The sequence below is a fragment of the Megalops cyprinoides genome, chromosome 18 (assembly GCF_013368585.1).
Source record: "Megalops cyprinoides isolate fMegCyp1 chromosome 18, fMegCyp1.pri, whole genome shotgun sequence".
Taxonomy (NCBI): domain Eukaryota; kingdom Metazoa; phylum Chordata; class Actinopteri; order Elopiformes; family Megalopidae; genus Megalops; species Megalops cyprinoides.
Genome location: NC_050600.1, coordinates 14,719,082 through 14,725,081, shown reverse-complemented (window position 1 = coordinate 14,725,081; position 6,000 = coordinate 14,719,082). Strand labels below are relative to the sequence as shown.

Here is a 6,000-nt window from a genome sequence, read left to right as displayed (position 1 = left end):
TTTCTTAGCCATCAAACTATGATGAACCAGTGAAACCAGCCCCCCTTACAATGGACCTAATGAGTTGGCATAAACCCACTCTCATTATTACAAGTCATTGTGACTGCTAATTTGTAGTATTCATTTGAAAAATATGTGGAAATATGAATAGAGTTACATTTGCTGCAGTCTAAATGTATTTTTTTATTTGTGCAGGACTTTATTCCACCATTTTGATTCTTGGACTCCATGGATCCAGTTTGCTGAGGGACTCAATGAGCTATAAGGATGCAAAGGGAAATTCAAACCAGGTATGGACAGGTTTACATCAAAATACAGTGGGGCCCATAATATATACCCATCTGAAATACTAATCGGGCTATTTCTGCAATGTTTCTTTGAAGACATATTTTGTCTTTATACAGCAAACCTTGTGCATGGCCCTGTGGTCATTTTGATTTGGTCTCTCTAATAAACCACCGCCATTCTGCATGACTGATATGTTTGTTCATCCTTTTCCATTGGATCTGCGCTGCAATCAAACTGCTGGAGTGGAGCTGGTAATTTAACACCAGACTTCCGTCAGCCCAGCTCTTTTAAAAGTACAGAGGAGAAGGATCTTACGGCAAGCAGTTTAAATATATTCATGGCAGATGATTTTCCTGTGGTACTTTCACCCTGGTGTATTGCATCAACAATTTTGACCCTCTTTTGTCTCTTCCTTTGCGTATCGGAGGCTTTTTCCTCATAAATAAACATTTGTTCAGGTGGAGGTTTTACTCGTAATACGCAATGACAGGCCACTATGTTGAGAGGTGTGCCGCTGCATAAAGGCATTACTTAAAGAGGAGCTTCTGCATTCCATTAACTCCAGAACAGGACTTCACCAAGCGGCCTGCATTACAATTCCTGCTCTCGATGTCGCTTTAAGCTATTTAATACACTTTAAAACAATAGATCCCCTCCTCACTGAGGTTTGAGTACACAGTCAATACATTGTCCAGCTAACCACAAGGTAATGGATTGTTTGCTCTGAAAAGACATGTCTGTATGTCTTTCAGATAGACACAGAGGGTACTGTGTTTGAATATCACAGATTATTATGTGCAAAAGAGTCAACCAATCGTACAATTGCCCTCTCAAGCTTGTGTGCTCAGATGAAGGAATTTATGAAGACATTGTGAGGTTTTCATTTTGAATGCCTTACCAGACAAAGACCTATCTTCCATCTGTCACTGCTTTCTGAAAGTGAGGCTTCTAAATGACCAAAATACATAATACCAGTGTCAATGTTATTTAATGATTACATTTTTAAAAAATACATGTTGTGTTGATGAACATTAACATTAATACTCACTTAATATTCTACTCCCTTTTATTTTGCGGAAAACAGTAATGCAACCGACTGTGCAATTCACTGATTGCGTAAACATATTTGCAATTTCAAAATATTTGTAATCAAATAGCATGCTAAGAGAGACCCCTGGATTCAATCAACATTTGTCCTTATCTGAGGCCTCTTCAAATCTGAGTGCTTATTATAAGAAAAACCTCTTTCAAATATCTAATTTTTCAGATTTTTATTCTAAGCAACATGTTATTTTCAGATAAACTGGAGAAATATGGAGCAGTTAATTTCTTCCTAGTGCTTTACTCACATAGAGAATGTTATAGAATAAATAAACATGAATATCATTTGTAGTTTGTTAAAGCAATTCAATAAAATATCAAAACTATATGGCTACAAGTAAAGCCACATTCTGAAATCTCACATTTTAAATCATAGTTATTTGGAACAGCAGCAGTATATAGTTTGGCTGCTTTTCGGTTTTAAATACCTTTTCAAGTTCACAAACATTTCAAGTGCCAAGTTTTCTATTAAGAGATTCAAATCTTTCAGTGGGATTCAAATCTTGAAATTGCGCTCAATCTGCTTTAGGGACGTGGTAATATAAATCTGTATGATTTTACTAAAATTGCACACAGTTATCAATGATGACATTGTGCTTTTAGAAATTTATGACTATAGTTAATTCACAATTTTAGATAAAATACTGTATTTTATCAGCAAAATGGCCAAATTTAACAAAATAATAAAAGTTTTAGGAAATAAAAGTTCTATATTTTTAGCAATTATGAAATCTGTTACCTTTGACAAAAATGATATTATTGGCTGACTGTGTGAGACCCAGCTCACCATCAGTGGTGAACTCTGAGTGAAAACCGAGTACCACCTTTGCCCTCTTGCTGCTCATGCTTCTTACAGAACTAAACTCTTGCTCGCTTTTGTCCCCCAACTTTCATTTATGTATAACTTTGTGGGATCACTTCAGACCCACATTTTGGCCTATAAACCCCTAATTGTGCCTTTGAGAGGCTTAATCACTGCTTTGCAATGCATAGCCTACAGCAAGGCTCTGTGAGGGCCTGTTTGCCTGGAGTTCCTCTCTTCCCCATAGGCATCATCCAGTGCTCAGATGGGTGGTTCCAAACCTCCCTTTCTTCTGTCTTCTCTGTAGGAGGTCTCCATCGCACTGAATCCTTTGTGGGTACTATACGTCAGCAGAATCTACCAGCAGATGGCTTTAGAATTGAGCCCCTTTCAAACAGGTGGAATGTGGTAGTGTTGAACCACTCTATTAGAACTTTTTCCAAAGTTGAATAAATGATTTTTAATATGGAAAAGCATCAACTGCACACACATACCTCAATCCACACAAGATAACGCTGTCACCTCTTACCTCCTGAGTAGGTAAGCATATGTTTTCCCACACTGTTTGGCCTCTGAAACCTAATGGTGCAAATATTATTGGTATTCACATTTAATCAGTCTATACGTTTGACACACACTTGGGGGAAACCCTATGCAAGTTGCACTGTCTGTACAAGGCTACATTTTGCGTGCTTAAAGTGACAGTATCTTTCAGAAAGTTGTATAAATTAGTCTTTCTTGAAAGATCTCATCATCTTTAATTAAACAGCAACATATTATATTCACTGCTGTTCCGATGTGACTTTAAACAAATCAATTTGATGATATACCTCAATGGGGGAATGTTACCTGCCTTCCATAATAAATATGCTGCTCAAAGACAGCCAATTAAGTCCCAGTGATCCATCATTTAAAGGTTGTGATTTGCTTGTCAGTATCTCCAAAGCAAATTAATAATGTTGTAAAGATGCTGATGGGTGTGAGTTTGTTTGTTTGCCTACTGACTGGAACTGAATTGTATTTTGCCCTCAGATATATCAAAATTAATCATTAAAATATCATGAAAGAAGACATCTGCCATTTGCAGTATTGTAATGCAAGAGTTTGATAAGTGCAAAAGGAGCCCTTAATTGACCTCAGTGCATACTGATCGATTCATATGCCGTGATTCATGGAAGTAATCAACGAGAATAAAAGGCATTATGTTAAGATATACAGTATCTGTGTCGATTTTTGTTTCTTTCTAATGTGGCATAAAACATATAATCCTAATTTTGGGACAACAGATTATGAGAGTCACCTCATACTCACAGAGCAGCACATTGTGTTAAGAAACTGTACTGCTGTTGTCTGGCGATTAACAATCCTTGCCATCACGTCACCAATGATGAAACTCCCTGCGTGTGAACTGCAATAGTGTTGTTTTTGACTTTTGAGGTTTGCAGGTAGAGACTTTGTCCACAAAATAGTACATTCATTGAAATAGACAAAATATGACTGTTTATTCCCAAAAAATCACAGTGTGACCATTAATTTATTTACCTTTGTCTTAACATAAAAACTCTTGATTCCTTATATGGCTTTTTGCTTGTGTCATACCCTGCCTTGTAAGTCACTTTTGATAAAAGCATCTGTCAAATGCCTAAATGTACATGTAAATGTAAAACATGTCAACAAAAGGATACTGCATTATGATTGTATAAGCATTTGTCAGGTTTTCCTGACACAAGGTATAGTCATATGACATTAACACTGTACTGTGTAGTGTTTGTTTTTTTAGTTAAGGTGTGAGAAGCAAAGGAAGAATGGGATCTTATCTATCCACCGATGACTAAAGGGCAAGGAGAGCTAGATCTCAGCAGAATACAGACTGTGAAGTGTATTGGCAAGACAAGGGAGTGGTTTGTGTATAGTCAACCCATATGGCCTTCAACAAGCTCTTGTGGTAAGAAACGGGCTCCATTCCATACAGTAAGAGCTGGCACACCTACAGCACAGCTAACTTTGAGTCTGCCCTGACATGGATAAAATCTCACATTTCTGTATGGTGATCAACTCTGTAAGCTCCAGCAATTCAAGACTCTCACTTTGTATCCCCTGGCCAGTAACTCACCTTGCCTGTAATCACAGCACACAGTGTGCCAGCCTCATTACCTCAGAGAACTGAAGCACAGCATGTGCCAGTAGGGGTCCCTGCCATCTGATTTGTGAGTCAACATTTTAACTCATGACATTAAGTAAATTTAAATGATCCTAATCTAGACAAGCTGCAATGAGTCATATTTGTGACTAATGAAAACATTAGACAAACTGACTTATGCCTTCCCAACATAGATCAGCTCCAGACTTTATAATGATGCATGCAGCCGGTGAGATATTGATTTTGTATTGCGGATAACTCTCTGGGTGTTCAAGGTCCATGGGCAAATATGAGCTGCCAAAATAAATATCAGTCACTACCTTGTCAGCCACAAAACTTTACCATTGTTAGAACTTCTACACAGAAAAAGTATATCATATACTGTGCATAACATATGCAACATATATCAGTTGCATTGCTTTTAGGTACATGCCACTTTTATCCAGCAAACATTCAAAAGGAATCACTTTCTTATATATGCAACCCCATTTTCACATTTTTCTTTGAGAATTATGTGAACAGTGGTGTTGTGATTAAATATCAAATAATCAATAATACAACTCTCAGGACCACTTGGTAAATTTGAATGGAACCTGATAGTAATTACTGTTACTTAATGTATATTACTGTAGCCACTGCCTTTTAGGCAAGACATCTTGGAACATTCATCATCAATACAGTGAACATCAATAATGCAAATCAGATAATGTGGCAGCGTGCATCAAAAATCTAAATCAATGTCATTCTTTATTCATTGGTAAAACAAAGTGCTTTAATTCTTTGTTAATTTTATTCACAAAGGAAATGTGTTTTCTCCACAACAAGGCAACTATAAAGCAATAGTATTTGACCCATCAGTTAGTAATTAGTAGTGTTGCTTAAAAGTAGTTTTTAGTAGTGCTTAAGGTCAGAGAGATTAAACCACATCTTTGTTGTATCAGCAAGAGACAAAAACATGCGTGCTGAATTATAATAATAGGAATTCTCACCCTGTTACAGATTAGTTCTTTGTCTTAAAATGGCACTTACACTACCTAAATAATCCTTGTAAACAAAGTAACAGCTTCATAGCTGGAGTATAAATTGTCAGGTTAAATACATCTATTTACTCTTGACAGTGGCATTACTGTGCAGTTTTGAGTTCCCTTTTTAAATGTTCCTTCTTCTAGATTTTTGAAAAACATAAAATGCTCAGATGCCCTTCTCTGCTTAACCAACTGAAAATGAATCTGTCAATAACCTGTCAAAATTATTATTTTTTCCCTTATAAGATCAGTCACTCTGTAGCACTACACATGTACGTATTGCACATAACTCCAGACTAGTTTGCAGTGAAAGCACAGAGATGGTATACGCACTGCTTCTGAACTGTGTCTGGCTTATATCAATCACTATCTAAACACCCATTCACACAGACTTGAAATGTCATGTTAGAACCAACTGTAACATTTCACACAGTAGAAAGTTGTGTTTGTGGATGTTCTCCTATCAGTCACGATTAGTGTCCAGTTCAACACTTAAGTTCCTGAGAACAAAAACATATCACAATGTCATTCAAATTTCTCCTTCACCAAATGAAACATTAATAAATATAAGAAAAAAAATCCTGGGGAAGGAGAATGAGTTAGCACTCCCTCAACTGAAGAATAAATGGACACAAACCACGTAT

At 36.7% G+C, this 6,000-nt stretch overlaps 1 protein-coding gene across 1 annotated transcript in view; it reads left to right on the top strand.

Annotated features, from left to right (window-relative positions):
• The first annotated feature begins 221 nt into the window (after positions 1–221).
• Positions 222–6,000, top strand: part of si:dkey-237h12.3 (teneurin-3) — a 253,189-nt gene continuing 247,410 nt past the window's right edge. The window contains exon 1 of the mRNA XM_036551907.1: positions 222–290. The gene's annotated coding sequence lies outside the window, so the exon portion shown is untranslated. The remainder of the gene's footprint in view (positions 291–6,000) is intronic.